This window comes from Budorcas taxicolor, chromosome 3 (genome assembly GCF_023091745.1).
Source record: "Budorcas taxicolor isolate Tak-1 chromosome 3, Takin1.1, whole genome shotgun sequence".
NCBI lineage: Eukaryota > Metazoa > Chordata > Mammalia > Artiodactyla > Bovidae > Budorcas > Budorcas taxicolor.
Window position 1 is genome coordinate 41,589,457 of NC_068912.1, and position 22,544 is coordinate 41,612,000.

Below are 22,544 nucleotides of genomic sequence, written 5' to 3' on the forward strand. Positions count from 1 at the left end.
ATTTGTATAATTTTTTAGATTTCACATATAAGTGATATCATATTTGTTTTTCTCTGTCTGACTTACTTCACTTAGTATGATAATCTACAAGTCCATACATGTTACTGAAAATGGCATTATTTCATTTTTAATGACTAAATAATATTCCATTGTGTATATGTACCACATCTTTATTCATTCATCCATCAATAGACATCCATGTCTTGGCTATTGTAAATAGTGCTGCAATGAACATTGCGTGCATGCAGTCTCTCAGCCGTGGTCTTTGTGACACTTCGGAACATAGCCTACCAGGCTCCTCTGTCTATGGGACTTTTCAGGCAAGAATACTGGAGTGGGTTGCCATTTTCCTCCTCCAGGGGATCTTTTTGACCTAGGGATTGACCCCATGTCTGTTTCGTCTCCTGCATTGCAGGTGGATTCTCAACCCACTGAGCCACTGGGAGGAATGTGTATATACTTTTGAAGTATGGTTTTCTCTGGCCCAGGAGTAGGGTTGTTGAATCATATCTATTCTTAGTTTTTTTAAGAAACTCTCAGAGAGCTACAACAGTTCTAAAATGCTTAGTGGCATATGTTGTTATTGTTCAGTCACTAAGTTGTGTCCTATACTTTGTAATCCTATGGACAGCAGCACACCAGGCTTTCCTGTCCTTCACTATCTCCTGGTGTTGCAGAAACCAGACCTCAAGAAACCAAGCACCACACTCAGAGAATTGGAGAACTCAGGTTTATTATACTGGCGGGCCCAGAGGAGTGAACACTCCAAGCTCTAAGCCCCAAACAAAGGGGTTACAGAGTTTTATACATGGACAGGCATGATTAAGTGGGTTTACAGGGGCTGGGCAATTACAAAGAGCAGGACAAGGGTGAGTGAGATAAGCTCCAGTCCCTAGTATTATGAGTCCCCACTTTCTGAGACTACGTGACTTATGTGATCCAGACTTTGCAAGGAGCAAGCTGAGTTACAGAAGCAGAAGGAGCAGGAGGTTATGTAAAATTTTAACTTTCCTCTTCACTGGAATGTGCTCAAACTCATGTCCATTGAGTCGACCATATCTTCCAACCACCTCATCTTCTATAGTCTCCTTCCCTTCCTGCCCTCACACTGACATATGGTTACCTATAAGTTTCAGATTACTTAGTGTACTATTCATGATCTTCCATACTTTGATTGTATCTTATGTTTCAGACCTAAAATTCCACTCTTCTAGACTACTTCTCCCCAAATACACATATCTCTCTGCTGAAACAATTTTTTTTGTGATCAACAGGTTTATTTTGCACCTTAAAATAACTTTAAAATGTCTGGTTTGTTTTTTCATTACCACACTAGCATGATGGATGGCCCTCCCTCAATCTTTCTACTTATTCAGTTTTCTCACTCTGCAAAGCCCTATTCACATTAATAATACAGGTTTATCACTTGTGGATACCTAATACTTATGTCTACAATTCATTTGACAAATGTATACTGTTTTACTTTCAATACAGTTGTAGTTTCCTAAAGATAATGTTTTTAGCTTCTACATATTCACTACTCTGCTATTATCTAAAATAATTGTGTGGGGTTATTTACTGAACACAGACATTATAATTTAATTAAAAACTGAAAATACACTTTTACTGAATTTGATTTTATGCTACAAATTAAATGAAACTATAATAGGAATTGGTAGTTCTCTATTATTCCTTTGTAATTTTACAGAGCAAAAGCATGCATTTTCAATGTAATCATGGCTGAGACACTTTAAGGTAATGACATTGTACTGTTTATTTAATTTGAGAAATATGAATACATAATGCTTCCTAGAACTTTTTAACATAACAGAAATACAATTAAAAGTTCAAAACAGTCTTCAAAGGAATAAAAATGTATTTTGTAAGACAGTTTATAGTCTGTGTGTGTTTTTTAATTCTAGCATTACTAAATATCTGAAGAAATGAAAATTGAAACATTTTTCTCATCCCTATAGCAAAGACTTTTAACACAACTACCAGGTTGCATATTAGCCATTTTTAGTATGAGTTGTATCATAAATAGAAAGATTAACTGAAGAAGTGAATAAGTAAGCAAAACTAAAATTTGTTTAAAGATTTAATTTATGCTATTATGCAAAATATTATAACACCCCCCATCACAGACTAACCTGTATCCAGCCTTTCTTAGTCAAAAGGCTCAATAATATATCAAAGAAAAAAATAGCTTTCTCCTGTTGTTTTCTTTGAACAATCAGTCAAATAGAAGCTAATATTTAAATTAATACTTTTGAAGATACAGGTATATTAGCACAAAGACTCATTACTATAAAAGTGCAAGCATGTCTCTGCTGGAGACATGGTAAATTTTCTGGTGCTATTTATAAGGGATAAATGACGTATTTTTCTCAAGTATAGCTTTTACCCACCAAATACAAACAGTGTTTGTTTCGTGTTTTTTTTTTTTTTTTAACCTGTAGCAAGTGATCTTCAAAAGGCAAAAATTGGGCAATAAGGAATTAATGCAAATCTGTTTTTCTTGGGCATATATTTGAAGGAATTACCTGCATGGTGGTATTATTTGAAGTCAGAGGGTGTGTGCTGAGTTGTGATTCTGCAATGCATTAGCTATGTCACCTTAGGTAGCAGAGAGTATCCACTAATTCTTTTTGAATCTGTTTCCTCAAAAGTAAAAAAGGAAAATCTACCTACCCTGCAGGGTTGTTGTGAGGTGTAAATGCAAAATCATTTAATCATTCATCTTTCATTTAGTGTCTATTTTGAGTACTATGTTGAAAGCTGTGGAAAGAGATGCAAAAGATACATTTCTGGCTCTGAAAGTTTTCAGTGTCTACTGAGGAAAAGAGAGAGAGATATGCATGATTAGAATTAATGTGATAAATGCTAATGGCAGAATCAAGCTTAGGATGTAATGGAAATCAAGAGAACGGCTAGATTTAGCCTGGAGCAGAGGAGAGGAGTATGCTAAAAACTATATTGAGATGGGAAAACAAATAAGAGATGAGGGGATAGATATTCAGGACAAAAGGAACTCTTTGTACAAGAGAAAAGTTGTGAGAGAGTCCATTGTATTTTGAAAAAGTTAAATTAATATAACTTGATTATTTTCACTTAACAATTAGGATAGTTGATTACAGACAGCAAGGTTGTCTAAAAAATGCTAAAAGCCTTGTGTACCGTCCTAAAAGATTTATATTTTTGTCTGAAGTCAATGGAGAGGCACCAAAGAATTTTCAGAAGGGTGAGATTTGCATTTTGAAAAGATACATGTGTTCTTCTTAAATGCTCAATCGTAATGCTGAACCTCAATTCATAGACTTGCAAAAAGTTAAAGTTAATTAAAGAATGGACCCATGACACTGACCCATTAGCCTAAACATTTACCAGTCACATTTTGTCATATTTGACTAACTACTAAGGGACAAACATTAAGCTCTACGAACCATAAAGAATCAAGAAAGTTTTATGACATGCCTATGGCAAGCTTCAGGATCTACACAAAACTTCAGCACATTTTGTCTTCTTTAAAAAAAAAAAAAAAATTGGGGTTGTTTTCCTCTTTTGGCTATCATAAACAAGGCTGTTAAAATGTCTGCTTGAGTCCTTGATCTCAATTCTTTGAGGTACATACCTGTAATTGGAGTTGCTGAATCATATGGTAATTCTTTAAGATTTGTTAGGTAGGTAGAACAGGGAAAAAGAGTCCAAAATGGCAGTGGCTACAGAAAAGGAAGGGAAAAGCCCGCGAAAATGAAACAAAAGAAGGTCTGAGGACTGGAGTGAAGACCTCAGGTAAAACAAACAACACTCCTGGCTGGCCCAGTTTACATAGGACAGGCCCAGGGAGAGATAAGCATATAAAGAGAGAAGCCAGAGCCAGCTCTCTCTCTCTCCCGCGCGCTGGGGCGCTCTTCTGCTCGTGTCTTTAGATCGACCTGCCCTCACGCCTCAAAGATGGATTTTCCTGCTATCTTCTAAATAAAATAGAGCTGTAACACTAAGCTATCACACTGATTTGTCTAAGAGCTATAACACGGTCCATTCGAGACCTGAGAGCTATAACACGGTCTATCCAAGACCTGAGAGCTGTGACGCTCCGAGGGGGCTTTAATGTCCGTCACTCCCAATCTTTGTTGTGACGAGACAAAGAATTGAGGAACATACCCTCGCGTGACAGATTTAATAAACTGTCATTCTGTTTTCCACAGTAACTGCATCATTTTGCATCTCCAGTGGCAAGGAATGGGATTCCAATTTACCACATCCTCACATATTTGTAATTTTCTATCTTTTTGACAAATCATCTTAATATATGTAAAGTGATACTTCATAGTATTAATAGTTGGTTTTCATTTAAATAGTAATTAGTGATATTAAGCATCATTTCTTTGGAGAAATGATTATTTAGGTTCTGTGCCCATTTTTGCTCAGATTGGTTTTTATTGCTCATGCTAAGTTGTTCAGTTCAGCCACTCAGTAGTGTCTGACTCTTTGTAACCCCACGGACTGCAGCATGCCAGGCTTCCCTGTCCACCACCAACTCCCAGAGTTTGCTCAAACTCATGCCATTGAGGCAGTGATGCCATCCAACCATCTCATCCTGTGTCGTCCCCTTCTCCTCCTGCCTTCAATCTTTTCCAGCATCAGGGTCGTTTCCAATGAGTCTGGTTCTTCGCATCAAGTGGCCAAAGTTTTGGAGTTTTAGCATCGGTCCTTCTATTGCAGGAAGGGGGACCCCTTCCAGGGCCTGAAACTGGGCTCTTGTCTAACACTCAGAAATGAATTGTGCGAGGAGACACATGTGCTGACAAAGCAAGAGATTTTATTGTGAAATGGCACCCGGGGAGAGAGCAGTAGGGGAAGGGAACCCAGGAGAACATCTCTGCCGTGTGGCTCGCAGTCTTGGGTTTTATGGTGATGGGGTTAGTTTCCAGGTTGTCTTTAGCTGATCATTCTGACTGAGTCCTTCCTGGTGGTGAACACTTTGTTCAGCTAAGATGGATGCCAGAGAGGAGGATTCTGGGAGGTGGTCAGACATGTGGTGTCTCCTTTTGACCTTTCCTGAACTCTTCCAGTTGGTGGAGGCTTATTAGTTCCATGTTCCTTACCAGGGCCTCCTGTCATGAAACAGCTCATGCAAATGGTTACTATGGTGCCTGGCCAGGATAGGAGGTTTCAATCAGTGTGCTTCCTCTAACACTTCCAATGAATATTCAGGACTGATTTACTTTAGGATTGCCTGGTTTGATCTCCTTACTGTCCAGGGGAGTCTCATGAGTCTTCTCCAACATCATAGTTCAAAAGCATCAGCTCTTTGGCACTCAGCTTTCTTTATAGTCCAATTCTCACATTCATACATGACTACTAGATAAACTACAGCTTTAATTAGATGGACCTTTGTCAGGTAAGTAATGAATAGACAGACCTTTGTCAGAGAGGTAATGTCTCTGCTTTTTAATAGGCTGTCTAGGTTGGCCATAGCTTTTCTTCCAAGGAGCAAGAGTCTTTTAATTTCATGGTTGCACTCACCACCTGTAATGATTTTGTAGTCCAAGAAAACAGTCTGCCACTATTGCCATTGTTTCCCCATCTATTTGCCATGAAGTGATGGGACAAGATGCCATGATCTTAGTTTTTTGAATGTTGAGTTTTAAGCCAGCTTTTTCACTCTCCTCTTTCACTTTCAAGAAGCTCTTTAGTTCATCTTTGGGTGGTGTCATCTGCGTATCTGAGGTTATTGATTTTTCTCTCGGCTATCTTGATTCATCTTGTGCTTCATCCAGTCCAGCATTTTGGATGATGTATTCTGCATATAAGTTAAATAAGCAGGGTGAGAATATACAGCCTTGACATACTCCTTTCCCGATTTGGAACCAGTCTGTTCTTCCATGTCCAGTTCTAACTGTTGTTTCTTGACCTGCATACAGACTTCTCAGGAGGCAGGCAAAGTGGTCTAGTATTCCCATCTCTTGAAGAATTTTCCACAGTTTGTTAAGTTTTTATTATGGGTATTAATCTCCTATCATCTTTGTGATTTGCAAAGATTTTTTTTTTTTTTTTCTCATTCTATGGTTTGTCTTTCAACCATCCTAATAGTTTCTTTGAAGGACAAACAGTTTAAATTTTGACAAAGTCCACTTTACCTTATTTTGGTAATTGCTGCCTGCAACAGGCATATTATTGCACAATATATTGATGTATCATCCAAATAGTTTTGCTTACAGAAAAATACTTAGTAGTTTTGTACAACTATGTACTCTCAGAGGAGCAGAATGAGTTCACTTAACAAAATAATTGTGTACTTTAAAAGCTAAAAATGTTTTGAAGGTACTGATTGTTGTTTAATTATTCTTAGGTCTTGGTATCTCAGATTCCATAACTTAAATTCACCCAGTAAGTAGCTAGAAGTATACTCCCTAGGATTTGTTAGGTCCTGCCTCTCATAGGGCATATCAGGGAGTATTTATCCTAAAACACATTTTAGCATCTAAGTTGAAAAGTTTTACCAATCAGTTTGTACATCACTTTGTGTTTAGAATAAGTTTTAAAAACTTAAAAGGCAATTTCCCCATTGCCTTGTAAAGAAATCTTAGGAAAGATTTCTAGTCAACCTTCCAGATTATGTTTGTTTTAATTGTTTGATTAGGCTATTTTACATCCCTAGAGAGACAGAAATTAATTTTTAGAAAAATGGAGAGCTATGCAAATAATTCTTGTCCAAAGAGATGCAAAAATCTCTCTCTTGTGGAGGTTCAGTTGATTTTCTTTAAACACTGTAGAAAAAACCAGCTTGCCTCTATAAAGAAAATTCATTTCAGGGTATCTAATTGCCTATAAAAGTGTCTACTCTGTGGATTCCTGATAAAACCAGTTACAACATTTTTCTGTGTCCTTTATTAATTAATGAGTTAAATAAAATATTTGACATATATTTATTTTACATTTTATGAGAGCCATGACTTGGAACATTTATAGAAATATTTATAGAAATATTGCTTAGTAACCTGTACTCCTAAAATAGTTATTTAAAAAAAATACTCAATGTGATTTTTTAGAGAAGTAAATAAACCCTTTAAAAGTCAGCTTGCTTTAATATTTTTTTCTGTGCCATTTTAAAATTCTTGTCCATATAATATACATATTTTAAAACCCAAGTCAAGTCTCTTCAAAATTAATTTAAAATTTTTGAATTCTCCTGAACTCAGAGCCTTTATGCACCAAGAATTTATTCAATAATTTATCTTGAGTAATACAGGGATCTATTTATCTTCATATACAATTTAACTTTTCAAACATTACTCAGTGTAAGTCTCAAGTTCTTAAATATTGGGACTTTGCATCATCCACAACATAAGGCTTTATACAGAATAGGATTTATATATTTGATCTGATTTGCTGATTTAATTAATTTCCGATGTTTGGTAAAGTCTAAAGGTATACTTCATATCATATTAATCAAGGATTCTCTATTAATTTTTCTATTAATTAATGACATAAACACTTAGGGTTCAAAAAAAAGGTAATAACCATCTAGATTATATGGAATGGACCTCAATAGATGACCAAGAATGCCTTCTTGACTTATTTTTCCTTAGTCTGACAAGTGAAAGTGTTTAGTCTCTCAGTCCTGTCTGACTCTGTGCGACCCCATGAACTGCAGCCTGTGAGGCTCCTCTGTCCATAGAGATTCTCCAGGCAAGAATACTGGAGTGGGTTGCCAATCCCTTCTCCAGGGATCTTCCCAACCCAGGGATTGAACCTGGGTCTCCTGCATTGCAGGATTCTTTACCATCTGAGCTACCAGGGAAGCCCTCCATAGTCTGGTTTAGGCATTTTAAAATTTACTTTACCCTTCCTCCCCCTCCATTCCCACAAATCCAATAGATTCTAAGGTTGACTATAGATCAATTTTTCTCAACCTTTTCAATTTTGCTTCCCAGGAGAAAATTTCAGCCTAATTTAAATTCTCATTCAGTTTAGTAAAATATCAAGGAGTGGGATTTTGTCATGTAAGGTTGAGAGTTTTGGAGGGCCAAAATATATGTAATATCTAAACTTTTTTTCCCTTCCCTCAAAGCCAAGATTTTCACCCTTGGTGACAATACCACCTCTACTGAGAATGCATGCCACATGTTTTTCAACATTGTGGAAAATTCTAATATAGTTTCAGGAGATGACTTGAACTTTTTTAAAAAATGAAGTCTTTATGAAGACCCAAATATCTATATATATATATATGATTTAAATTTACACAATATTATGCTAACATATCTTTTTTCTTCTAACATATCTTTTATCTCGGTTTTTAATGATCCTTTTTACTGTGCCGACAAATGTCTGTCTAGTTAAAGCTATGGTTTTTCTAGTAGTCATGTATGAATGTGAGAGTTGGACCATAAAGAAAGCTGAGCACTGAAGAACTGATGCTTTTGAACTGTGGTGTTGAAGAAGACTCTTGAGAGTCCCTTGGACTGCAAGGAGATCCAACCAGTCCATCCTAAAGGAAATCAGTCCTAAATATTCATTGGAAGCACTGATGCTGAAGCTGAAACTCTGAAACTTTGGCCACCTGATGCAAAGGACTGATTCATTGAAAAAGACCCTGATGTTGGGAAAGATTGAAGTTGGGAGGAGAAGAGTACGACAGAGGATGAGCTGGCTGGATGGTGTCACTGTCTCAATGAACATGAGTTTGAGTAAGCTCTGGGTGTTGGTGATGGACGGGAAGCCTGACATACTGCAGTCCATGGGGTTGCAGAGAGTCGGACAGGACTGAGCAACTGAAATGAATTGAACACTTCTTTAACGTTGTCATTTTTCCTCTTTCACTATAAATTTTAAACATTTATATAAACATTTCTAAAGGAATTATATATTTGTGAAGTTCCATTCTCAAGGAACAGGCATAGTACAGATGGTCCTATGTTTGTATAGCTCTGTGTGCACAAATGCCAACAATCATGGTTTAGTTAAAAAAAAAAAAAAAGTCACCCAAAAGCAAGGTTCAAATTTCATTTACCCTGTTGTGATAGCTTGAGTAATTACATAAAGTAAAATTCAATGCTTGCTCTTGGGGCCACAAATCACTATGAAATAATAGATGCACTTCATGATTATAGATGATCAATCACATCACTTTTTCAAAGTCTATCAATGACTGGTCACTCTGCTGAAGGTATTCAGTTCACAGTAAAAGTGTAGCTGTGCTGCCTCCTTTTTCCCAGAGATAAACTCACAAGACATTTCACAAAATGAATAACCAAAAGAGGGAATTGGCCAGTAAAGGTGAAAGTACAGCAAAGAAATGGAAAATGATAATGCTGGAAGTGAAACAGATTCAAAGTAAATGGAGTGACAAGAAACAGATATCTGACTAGGATTGCTGACATCATCAGAGTTCAAGAAATTCTACAAAAGCAGTGAGGGAAAGTTAGTGAAGGTGAACTGAGGGGGCCTAATGAAAGAAAACAATTGCGAAGTAAGGAAAGACTTTGAGAGGAAGTGACAATATAAAAAAAACTTCAAATGAAAGCAACTCAGAGATATTTCAGGACACTGAATGTGCAAAGTTTCCTAAAACTTTGGAGGTGGTTTCAAACTTAAAATGGAGGATGACAATCCTCCAAGGCATAGAAAAGATATCTTTATTGTGCTATACCAGGAGAAGAAAAAAATACTGTCCAAAATACTCTTGATAATATTTTATAAACATAAAATCCTTTTAAGTCTCATTTAAAAATTACGGTACACTAAATATGTGCTAGTTTTGCTATATTTTTGTTTCCTTATACATTTACAGCCATCAATAAGAAAGTTTTGATGTTTTGATAGAAATATTTAGAAGACATAAAATCATAGTATATTCCCTTATTGATTATCGTGATTGCTTTGCAAAGATTTAGCTTTCATGTCATTTTTACCTTTATATGCAACCCAACAAAGTGAGAACTGCCTACTCTGAAACTTGATACCATTCATTACCAAGTTCCAAAGTCTGATGGCGTAACTTATTTATATTATTTAGTGTAACCCTTGATGATTGCACATGTCAGTGAACACCGTATCTTTCTTAGGCCATTGGTTAGGTAGCTCTCTGAAGAGATGGAGTTACTGGAGGTGTTTTCTGCATTTTTGTCCCCATTTACTTCCTTTGCATATGAATGGGCACTAAAATATGGTTGGTAGCTCCCTACTGTGGTAGTGCGGCAAATTTTTTCTTTCCTTCTTTCACTTGATCTACTAGTTGATTGGTTGTTATGATTTCCCTCTCAAGACATCTCACCTCTTTTCCTCTACTGAGGCTGTTCTGGACGATAGAACTTTTACAAGCAAAAATAGCAGCTGCAAGAAAAGAAACAAAAGAGAGTGTCAGTTACTAGAAACAGAAACGCCTAATATCTCCTGTTCCACTGCTATTTTCCAAGTAGAACTTCTGACCTATTTGTCACCTAAGCACTTGTTATAAAACATTAGGCATAATATGGGATTCTGTTTCTAAAATATAGATGACTTTCATATATGGCTTTTGTGTAAAAAGACAACCTATTAAACTGCACATGTAATTATTTTCTTCCCCTGCAAGATCAAAAAGAAAAAGAAGAAATCTTTTAGTAGGAGTAAGAAATATTTTAGCTCTCAATCTGTGTCCCCTTGGATAATTTATAGTAGAATGATTTAAAAGATTTCAAAAGAATTTTGTGTCTATGTGCCTGCACACAAGGGGCTTGTAAAATCTAAAATTATATAAAGTTGCCTGAATTCAATTTCATGATAGCACTATTCTGTATATACTTAACAAATAATTCCCTAAAATATTAATAATATGCATTAGGATTATTATAGTATATTCATTAGCTATGCTGCTGCTATTGCTGCTAAGTTGCTTCAGTTGTGTCCGACTCTGTGCAACCCCAGAGACGGCAGCCCACCAGGCTCCCCCTTCCCTGGGATTCTCCAGGCAAGAACACTGGAATGGGTTGCCATTTCCTTCTCCAATGCATGAAAGTGAAAAGTGACAGTGAAGTCACTCAGTCGTGTCCGACTCCTAGTGACCCCATGGACTGCAGCCTACCAGGCTCCTCCGTCCATGGGATTTGCCAGGCAAGAGTAATGGAGTGGGTTGCCATTGCCTTCTCCAATATTGGAATCTTTAATCAGAATTCACTTAAATGTTGTTCAGTGATTAGGATGGATGATCAATGAGTAGGCAATTTGTTAAAACCTAAATATACCAAGTCAGAAGGACTTGAGTGGAACTGAGAAACCCACCATTTAAATAAATGTCTTAAATAACTCTGATGATAGTGAACTGAGGACTAAATTTCAAGAAATATGTAAAAATAGGGCTGTCATTAATTTAGTGCAATGTGAATCAACGACAGTTTAATGAAGGTGGAAATGTATAGTTTATGGAATTGATTACTTGACTTCAGCGTTAATTCCTTCACTTACAAAATGTGTGATCTTAGTTAAGCCAGAAACTGTGCCTCACATCCCTTACCTGTAAAATGGAATGTAGAACAGAACAAGTTTTGTAAGGATGATGTGAAATGATTCTTCTAAGGATTTAACATGGTGACTGACACCATGGAAGTGCTTAAAAACAGTTGATTCTTATTGATTTTCTCTTTTCTCCACAGGTTCTACAGATCACCTTGTTGTTCTCCGAAGTTTTAATCTCATATGAGAATGTTCTATAAGATGCCCTCATGTCATAGCCAGTCTCTTCTATATTTATTCTATTTGAATTTTAAGAGAATTTTGAATCCTGGACTTTCTCTAACATATCCTTTTAAGCATATCCCTGGGCTTCCCTGGTGGGTCAGACAGTAAAGAATCTGACTGCAATGCGGGAGACCCAGGTTCAATCCCTGGGTTGTGAAGATCCCCTGGAGAAGGAAATTGCAACCTACTCCAGTATTCTAGCCTGGAGAATTCCATGGACAGAGTGGGTAGCAGGCTATAGTCCACGGGGCTGCGAAGAGTTGGATATGACAGTGCGAGTAACACAATACAACAACATGACTGGTTGACTATACTGTGGGAAAGTTGCCCTTATCTAATTGAATATCTGTGCATCTCCTTGTGGCTCTCACTGCTTCCTTAGTTCTACCAAAGATGTGGCTATGTGGTGAAAAGACTGTCTTCTTATTGGAGTCAGGGCTAAACGTTGTGTGTGTGTGTGTGTGTGTGTGTGTGTGTGTGTGTGTGTTTCATTAAACTAAGTAAACACTATTATATGGTCCCATTACTGCAAAAACCTATAATTATATTGGCACACTCTGTAGGCATATGTGAAGGAGGAAATGGCAACCCACTCCAGTATTCTTGCCTGGGAAATCCCGTGGGCAGAGGAGCCTAGCAGGCTACAGTCCATGGGGTTGCAAGAGCTGGACGTGACAGCGACAAAACCATAGGCACATGAATAGACTACATACTGCTCCTTCTTGATTGATCTTTTTGCTGCCTAAGTTCATATGCGAGGCATATTTCAAAGAAAAGCAGAGGAAAGTGTTTAAATGATCATGACCAATGACATCCCCCAAATTCAGTAATCATACTTCACCCCTCCTCCCACAGAAATAAGAATAAAGAGAGGCAGAAGGAACGGACATGGTTCTCAGGCAAAGTCCTTCCTCATGGAAATGCAAGGAGATGGGAGTGAATAGGACTAATCAATAGCCATTTTGGTAATGTGCAGCAAGCACAGAGGCAAGCCCATCAGGGACTGAAACACTGACATAAAATGCGAATTTGAATATCATGTATCTGGTCCTTTGCACCACATCACTACAACAGGCTATATTTGCTACTTTCTAAACATGGAGTGATGCAAACTTGCGTCTTTGAAATTGAAATTTTGAAGTCCTTGTTGCAATATGGCTGAGTTTTACTATACTTTCGTAACAGTTCAGTTCAATTCAGTTCAGTTCAGTTCAGTTGCTCAGTCGTGTCCGACTCTTTGTGACCCCATGAATCGCAGCACGCCAGGCCTCCCTGTCCATCACCACCTCCTGGAGTTCACTCAGACTCAGGTCCATCGAGTCAGTGATGCCATCCAGCCATCTCATCCTCTGTCGTCCCCTTCTCCTCCTGCCCCCAATCCCTCCCAGCATCAAAGTATTTTCCAATGAGTCAACTCTTCGCATGAGGTGGCCAAAGTCCTAACAGTTAGTCAATGGCAAACTGACTGGTAGTATACAGTATATAAAGCATAATAATGGGGTAAAGTAATTAATATTTTTAGTATTTAATAACGTAAATACTAGTTACAAAGCCAAAAGTAATCATTGTATATACTGTGAAAGATGTCTGGATTTCCCTACAGACACTCTATATATACACTGCCTCAGTACCTTCACTTGGATCTCTGTCCTTCCCTCCAACCCTCAGGATATCTGCAACCACCAGGAACTAAGTGTTCAACAGGTGTGCATGATACATTTGCTACATATTTTGAATATTCCCTCTTAACATCAAGTTGTTTGTTTGTTTGTTTGTTTTTCCAATCAGTACCATTGCAGGATGAAACCTTAATTAGATGCAAAGGTCCATTATAGTGAAATGACACAAGCCAAATTCAAGGAGCTCACCAAAGAAACAAAAACAATGATTGGGAAAATAACTATTTAGCAATACATATTAATAAAAGGTATCATTCATATTTTCTGCCACTTCAGTTTACTAGATCTCTAGCCCTTTCCCCTTCCTACTATTCTAAATAGTCCTTTGCCTAAAGAAGTCAACTGGTTCTGGACAAAAGAGACATTTCCTAAGCTCAGGGCTGAGATGAAAAGCAGAAGCATCCCCTTCACACTGCAGCATGAAAACAGGTCTTCAGAATACAAGAAAGAATTTAGGATGCTCTTTCCCTAAGGTATATGTGTGCATATGATGGCTTATCATGTTATTAGCACAGTAGTATGCTTTGTCAAGTTTGGATGATCTAACACTTGAAAAATTATTTCTAAATGGAAAATTGACATGTATGATGTTTGGATATTCTACCTATGTGAAAGTTAAATGATTCTTATACACTTTTCCCATCAGTGGTTACAAAATTTTACAAGATTATTATTTAATTAGATCGTGCCCTGAGGAGATTCTTGATGCTTACCTTTACTTAGGGCTTCCCTGGTAGCTCAGCTGGTAAAGAATCCACCCACAATGAGAGAGACTCCAGTTCGATTCCTGGGTTGGGAAGATCCCCTGGAGAAAGGAACAGTTACCTAACTCCAGTATTCTGGCCTGGAGAATTCCATGGACTCTATAGTCCATGGGGTCGCAAAGAATCAGACACAACTCAGTGACTTTCACACACAGACACCTTTACTTAATATATACAAATTTAATTCCGTCTTCACACATTAATTTTGAAAATGTTAAAAAAATACAGAGAATATACAATAATATGTTAATGTATTATTGTTGTTTATGGTTTGTATATATGTATAACATATGTAAAAGAAATCAAACATTACTAATCATGTTGAAATCTTTATTGTTTCCTCTGTTCTCAGGGGTGCTTACAATAGCAAATATAGCTTGTTATTTTCCAAAATACATTATATTTTTCATATTTTTTGGTGTTATAAACAATGACAATATTATATTGCATATGTTACCCATATAAATCATACTTGACCTTTACTTTCAACTCTATTTTCATCCTCTTATTATGCTGATGTATTTAAATCATTTAATTTATTTCAGAAATTGATAATAATTAATTTCTTCCTTTTCTATTAAGAAACATCTAGGCAGTTTTTCTGATTTCCCTATTATTAACATTTATACAAAAGGTTTTTTCTATACAAATGACACATTCTCTAAAGTATCTCTAGAGTATGAGTTTTTTCCACAATTATTACATTTTGAATTATATTGCTGTTTTTTTGATCCTTTCATTAACTCAAATTCAACTTGATTAAAAAAACAACAAATATTTTCCCACTTTCTCCAAAAAGCACAATATATTTGCTTTATGATTTTTTGTATTACACATACCTCTCTGTATGCCAAGTATAAAAATTTCAATTATCCTATAATTATCCACTAACAAAGCAGGCACAGTCTGGGAAATCATTAATCACAGACAAAAACAAATATTTAGGTTTAGATGAGAACCAAAATAGGATTATATTTGTCAGGTGTCTACTGTTATAAGTAATCCTGTATCATCTTCATATAGTGTCAGAGATAGGATGGTTAGAAGCTATGCATAAAGGTCTTCATGAAGATTGTTTTATTTGAGGTTCTCCTTTACTTATAGAGGTGTTAGTACCTCGATTTCTCAACCCAAAATAAGGATGGGGCAGGGTAGTAACTTGGTGATAGAACCTGGAATTCCAATTTGTGTTACCTTAGCCCCATGAGCCTGTTAGAAGGTCTGCTAAGTTTTTCAGTCTCCATGCAGACTCTTCTGAACGTGGCAGATGCTCTTAATGAAAATGCTTAGTCTTAAATGCTTAAGTCTTAAATGCTAGGCTTTTTTCTTTTTTTACTCTCCCAGATCATGGTCTCAACACTGTCATTGTCATCATAATCCTCCAATGCCTTCAAGTAGCTGTATTTATATTTCCCTTGCTCTCTCAGTCCTTCTCAGTGAAAGAGGTGGTTCAAATTATCTAGTCACACATTACTAGAAACAGAAGTCCTCTGTAATACTGGTGTTCAATTCCTTCCTACTGGAATAACCTAATCAAATTCCATTCTCAAAATCCTACCTCAGACAGATTCGTGATTGGTAGGGGCACCATGAGAATTTTGAATGAGTGTGCAAAATAATCCCTTTATAAGTCTATTTTCAAGTACAGCTTCTCTCAGCTTCTTTACTCCCTACATGCACATATTATGATTTACATTGGGAGATGGAGACTAGTTACTTTCCCTTGAATTTGGGTTGGCTTTAGTTAGTTGCTTAAGAAAATGATGTTACAAATGTGACTGTGGAGCTTCTGAGTCATAAGAATCTTTGTAGTTCATGCCCAGGTCTTCAAGAATACTTGTTCTTGGGATGCTCTCTCAGAACCTAGCTACCATGCAGTAAGAAATGCAAGCCACATAAAGTGGAGATATGGAGGTGATCTAGTCAACAACCCCACCTGAGCAATCGACTCCCAGCCAGCAAAACTGCAACCATGTGAGTGAGCCATTTTGAATATCTTGCCAAGACTAGCTGTGAGATGACTCATCACTCCTCTCTCCTCTCTCTTGATGAAAATGACTACATTTTCATTCAAAGCATCTGCCATCTTCAGAAGAGTCTACATGGAGACTGAGAAACTTAGCAGACCTTCTAAAAGCCTCATGGGGCTAAGGTGACACAAATTGGAATTCCAGGTTCTATCACCAAGTTACTACCCTGCCCCTATCCTTATTTGGGGTTGGGAAATCAAGATACTAACACCTCTATAAGAATGGTTTAGGCAAAAGAAATGCCATTAAAGATGTTTAATGGTCTTCTATGTCCTCTTTAAGAGAGGAAGAATGTTAAGGGAACTACAAAAATTAAATTTTACTCAATTATTGGGAGACAATGGTTAGAAAAGACTGGAGAAAAGGCAAAATACCATATATGCAGGGACCTGGATTAGTCATTTTAAGGAGCTCACATTTGATTGTATAGAAGATAGGGAGATGTTGAAGGCCTTTAATCTGAGAAACAGCATGGCCAAGTTAGTCTTTAAATCAACCATATGGGGATAATAAATTGCAGATTGAAGTAGAAGACAGACAATGCCTGTGACAGAGTTGAATCCTTGCAATAGGGATCATTTGGCAGACACAAGAAGATGCTCATCTGTATAACGACCAGGAAGCAGACCCTTACCTAACACCAAATCTGGATTTCCAACCTACAGAACTAATACCAGAATGCCCAGTCTTCAATTCATGGCTTCCCAGAAGAAAGACTCAAAATCCAGATTTCTTCAGAGAACTATGGCCATGTGGCTAAATTCTGCCTAGTGAGATGAGAGAAGAAATGATGTGCCTTAAAAGAGAAAGACTTGACCCAATCTTTTCCTCTGGCACACAGATAGAAGATAAACTAAGGTCACAGAGTGACTGGAGGAGACTTGATTCTTAATGCGCAGAGCTGCTTGGAGAGAGAGCCAGTAACCCTCTTAACCACTACTGTATGGATTTAAAAAAAAAAAGTAAAAGGAAAGGAATACTTATGGTAAAGTGAGGGAAAGAAATCACTGTAATAATTCAGATCATATAAAATAAGACCTTGACCTAAGTATACATGGAAAAGTAGGAAGGACTTCAGAGATATTATGGAGAAAATTTAACAGCATTTTTGATGGACTGAATGCAGGGATAAAGATGAGGGAGGAATCAAGTGTGACTTCCATTCTTCTTGCTCTGAAATGGAAAGAAAAATGTGCTAAAAATTAATATGATTGAGGGAAAATAAAAGTTTGACTCACTGAGTTTGAAGTTCCTGTAAGTAAAGTTAGAGACATCCAGCAAATCTTGGCTATATAAATATGCATGGAGGAATTAGGACTGGAAATTCACTAATTCACCAACCCATTAATGATTAACTGGCTACCAGGCCCCAGGAACTACTCTAGGTGACAGATTTAGAGCAGAACACTTCCTTGTGGAAGAAGGGACAATAAAAGGGACAGACAGTAAATATTAATACAGTAAATAATAAATAGAGAATAATTAAGGTACTATTTTGATAGACTAGTTAGGAAGGGTAGGGGATCTAGATGGGAAAGACTTAAAAGCAAGCAAAGGAAAGGTACCTCAAGAGAATAAAAGAGAAGAGAGCAAAACATGAAAATGTGACAATACTCTGCTGGGTCAAGGACCTTAGGAAATGAATCAAAGACCATTTTCATTTATATAAAGAAAGGTGAAATATTTCTCAAGGGTTTATATAACTACAAGATCACTGTAGGATAACCCTTTTTAAAAGTGTTTTTCTAAAATAACTATGCCATCAATATTAAATGACAGATAAAAATCAAAGTAGGGAACAGCATTTCTTAGCATAATGAAACATCTCTGGAATGCTGAAACAGTATAAACATATATGAAAGAAGCATATCATACAAGTTTCTTATCAAAAGACTAACACATAAAATAGCTAATGATATAATCCATATTATTAAGAACTTACATATGTAACACTGACATACATTTTTTAAAAGTTTTATTCTTTATTGTTCATGTGTACATGAACAATATAAACTTATTTTTAGGTGTGACTTCGTAGACGAAAGTGAAAGTGTTAGTTGTTCAGCCATGTCTAACTCTTTGTGACCTTATGGACTGTAGCCCATCAGGCTCCTCTGTCCATGGAATTCCCCAGGCAAGAATACTGGAGTGGGTAGACAGTCCCTTCTCCAGGAGATCTTCCTGAACCAGGGATCAAAACCAGGCCTCCTGCATTGCAGGTGGATTCTTTACTATGTGAGCCACTAGGGAAGCCCTGTAGATAATACTGGCTAAAAATTTTTAAAGCACTTTATAAATTTCAAAGCAATTTTATACCCATTGTAAATATAGAAGATCAACTTCAATTAGATACATAAATATCAAATATTTTCTCATGTAGGACACAATATATAAGGAGTTTCATGGACTTTCTAAAAAGGAGGAATGCTGTATGAATTGCTATGTACATATTATGTGGCCTACAGTATTGTCAAACTGACTTATGGAACTATAAGAAAGCTTTACTACCAAACAAATGACTAACAAAAACAATAGAGTTATGTTTTAGAAAAATGTACAGTTTTATTTATTTTTTAAAGACAGAGGTAGTAGTAGACTATTGCTTATGTTTAGCTACAGCTTTTGCTTTTCAGTGGCATGTCCAATAATTTTTGATTTATTAATGAGCTTGAGTGTTCTCTACACAAGGATAAGCTTCTCTTATAGAAAGTATGTTTTATATATGCTAAAATCATCTGTTTTCATCTGTAATACAATTATCATCCATTGTTTACTTCAGATATTAAAATATTACCATCTTTTATCACGTTTGCATGGAATTTGTCTTCTTAACTGCTTGTTACAAATGAAATTTCAGTACCATGGAATAAAGGGAAATAGAGTTGAAAGGAAAAAATGTGCTTATGTAGGAGTTCTTGTACAGTCATTAATATTGTGAAACATATATGAGATCAGAATAATTTTTATTCCCAGAAAAAAACACTGATGTCATTAAAAGAATAGCAGTTGATCTTGAGGTGATAAAAATTGACATGATGGTTTTCATATTTTGTGTGCCTGTTAAATACAGCTTCCTGTACTCAAAATAACCATGCTGCACTGACTACTGAGAGGTGGAGATTGAAAAAATCTGCAGAAGATATTTTGAGAAGAGAGAAAAGCATGTGTAACAACAATCAAACAATCATGTTGTATTAACTACAGGTAATAAAAATGCACTATTATAACCACCAAGCTACTGTACCTATAAAAGGTCATTTTTAAATTGTGCAATGATTTGAGAGGTTTGAAAATGGGTGCGGAATAAAATTTCCAACAATTTTTATTGTATGGATCACTGAAAAATACTCTATACTGATTTACCTTTGATAGATGGATAAAGAAACAAATGTAAAAAGAGAAAAACAGTCTTAAACATGCTCTAGAAAATTATTCCAAAGAGTGTCAGACATAACTCTGAATTTTTATCTATTACCTCCATAGAAAAGTTCAATTTTCTGTTTAGGCTAGGAAATAATGGAAATTTCAATCTGTGGTTGATTGTCAGGGTTATTATTAAACCAAAAACCCTCAAATAATTCCACTTCCCTTCTGTTATTCTGCAATCTCTTTTTTTAATACATCTCTTCTAAATAAATTTTCAAATTTATTTCTTATTACTTACCATAAGAAAAAAAAAAGCCTTAAGGTATCATACACACATGCACACATATTCACAATATCAGGATAAAAACAGGTATAATATGATGCAAATCCTTAGGGATTGTAACTTTGAAAAGTATTTGAATCCTAATAAAGATTTCCTTAATTAAAGAAGTCTTCAGTAAAAGTTTTTACAGATTTTATACACAGTATGTGTCTGATGTCTCAAACAATTTATCCACTCTTTAATGTAGAATAAATGCTCATATTTCCAGTTCATATACTGTAATTCTTAAGAAATACAACTTCTAGAAAAAATCAACAGAAAACATAACTTAAGTCATATTAAAGGCAAAGTTGTATGAGAGAGTGGTTGTTAACTCTTCCCCACCTTTTTATCCTATGGAAAACATTTACTTTTTCCAGCTACAAAAACAAAGCTTTTTGAGTACAGTTAAATGTCTCAGGGTATATGAGAGATTTAGTTTGTCATTTATTCTCTCTCTGCTCCTATGAGGCAGCTAGTCTACCTGTTTTCTTGAGCTCTAGAAAACAAGTATTTGGAAGCTTAGAAATAATGCTTTTCCCATCCCACTGTCCATCCATCACTGAATTCTACCTCAGGCGTAAACACAATCAGATTGACAAGGATATTTTTCTGGGAATGACTGTGTATGAGGGGCCGAAATTTCAGGTGTATAGGGTCACCAGTAGAATATCTCATTTACAAGTTTAAAAAAAAAGCCTCTTCATTTATTTATGCATAGCATTTTCAGATGATCAAAAGCCCTAGATAGATTAAAAACACACGAATTCCTAACCAAATATATTATATATGCATATATAATAGCTACAGACTGTGTGCTTTGAGAAGAAAATATACATTAATAATCTGCATTGCAAACTTTCTTTAAAGGACTAAATATGGTATCAGGTCCTCTGTAAATGACAGGAGACAATTTCAGGCACTACTTGTTTCATAATCCTTTATCTAGCTGACTCTCTGCAGATGAAGATGCCAGCAAATGCTGAACTGGAATAGGAGAGTCAATTCTTGTTTGGTTAACAAATTCCTCGCAAAATATCTCCCCAAGCCCCCAGGAGCTGTAGTGATGTCATATCCGTTGTCCAGGTCTCCACACCTCTCTCAGCAGTTGCTCCCTTTATCTTTTTCTTGGGTCAAAACTTTTGAGGTGGGCTGGCTAGATAGCCGCGGAAGAGAGGGTAAATTGGGGCGTGAGGCTTGAAGGCGCTTCAGCACCTCGGTCAGCGCCCACTGCAGCTCAACCCACCCCTAGAACTCCCGGACTCCCAGCTCTGAGAATGCCTGCGGAATGATCGCCCCCCAGGGCGGCTGCCGCTGCTGCCGCTACTGCTGTCGCTGCTGTTGCTACTGCTACCGCTCCTGCCACTGCCTCTTTCTCCACTCTGCTCTGACTGGCAGGCAGAAAGTGCAACTGACGAAGGAAAGGTCTCTGCAGTGAGAGTGGAGTGGCTACATAAAAGAGTAAAGAGGGGGCAAAAACGCAGATCAGAATGCAGGCGACGTCCAACCTACTCAATCTCCTGCTGCTGTCTTTGCTTGCTGGATTAGATCCTTCCAAGGTAGGGGCAATATTTTAACTCTTGTTTGAAATAAATGTGCAATATGTAACAGACCGGCCAAAAATGCATTTAATTATGAAAAAAAAAATAGGAAAAGAAACATTAAAGACAGCTTTTCTAGCAATCCTGTGATGCCTGGCGTATCCCACTGCTCAGAAGATAACAAGGTGAACTACCCAAAGAATAGCTCCTCAAGGTAGAGTCCTGGAGAGGTGGGGGAGGGACCAGGAGCGAATATAACGTGTATTGGCAGCGGGCAATGCGGCTCCCCGGAGAATTTAGCTTATTTGATATCCAAGGGCTTAACGTTCTCTTCTGAAGTCGGACGGGTAATGCAAAAGAGTTAGCAGTTAAAATAATGCAGTTTGTAATCATGTTTAGGAAATGTGAACCGTTTCTTGGTTGAAAGGAGAGAAGCGTTTTCCAGCTGATTCTGGCCAATAATACTCCCGTAGCAGACGTGCTGCAGTTTGTGTCCAAAACATTTGGGAGGCTGCTGGTAACACGCACGGCAGAGCAGCAGAGCTCTACTCTCTGCCATGGCTGAGAGGCACTGGGCAAAGGGGCTTGTGTTTGTTTCTTTCTTTTCATTAAGGAAATTACAGAGCACTGAGGAAGTTCTGATTACCAGTGTTAAGAAACAGGAAGTAAGAAACCTTTGAAACTAAGGAGTGGAATAGGAAGGATGTGTCCTCTCAGAGCTGTTGAACTCTGCGAATTATCCAGTACTGGAAATTAAAGTGAACGCTAACCTCTTTTGATGAAAAGTCAGAAAATATGGAGAAATATTTTCAGCAGTATATAAGAAAAGTGTTGAGGATAAAGTGAGATAATTTGAGAGCATCAGCATTCTAATAAAATTGTAATTATCTGGAATAAGATACAAGGCATCTAGTAAAAAGAGTAAGGAAATACAGTTTCCAAAACTATTTTATTTAAATGGTTAAGAATAATTTGACACAATACAAAAAATGATGTGACGTTACAAAGTTATATTTTTAAATATAGTAAAGTTATTTTAAAATAACCATATAGTGCAGAGAAATTGTTTCTTTTCACAATTGAATAGAACTAAGCATAGCCTAATATTGTGGTTGACT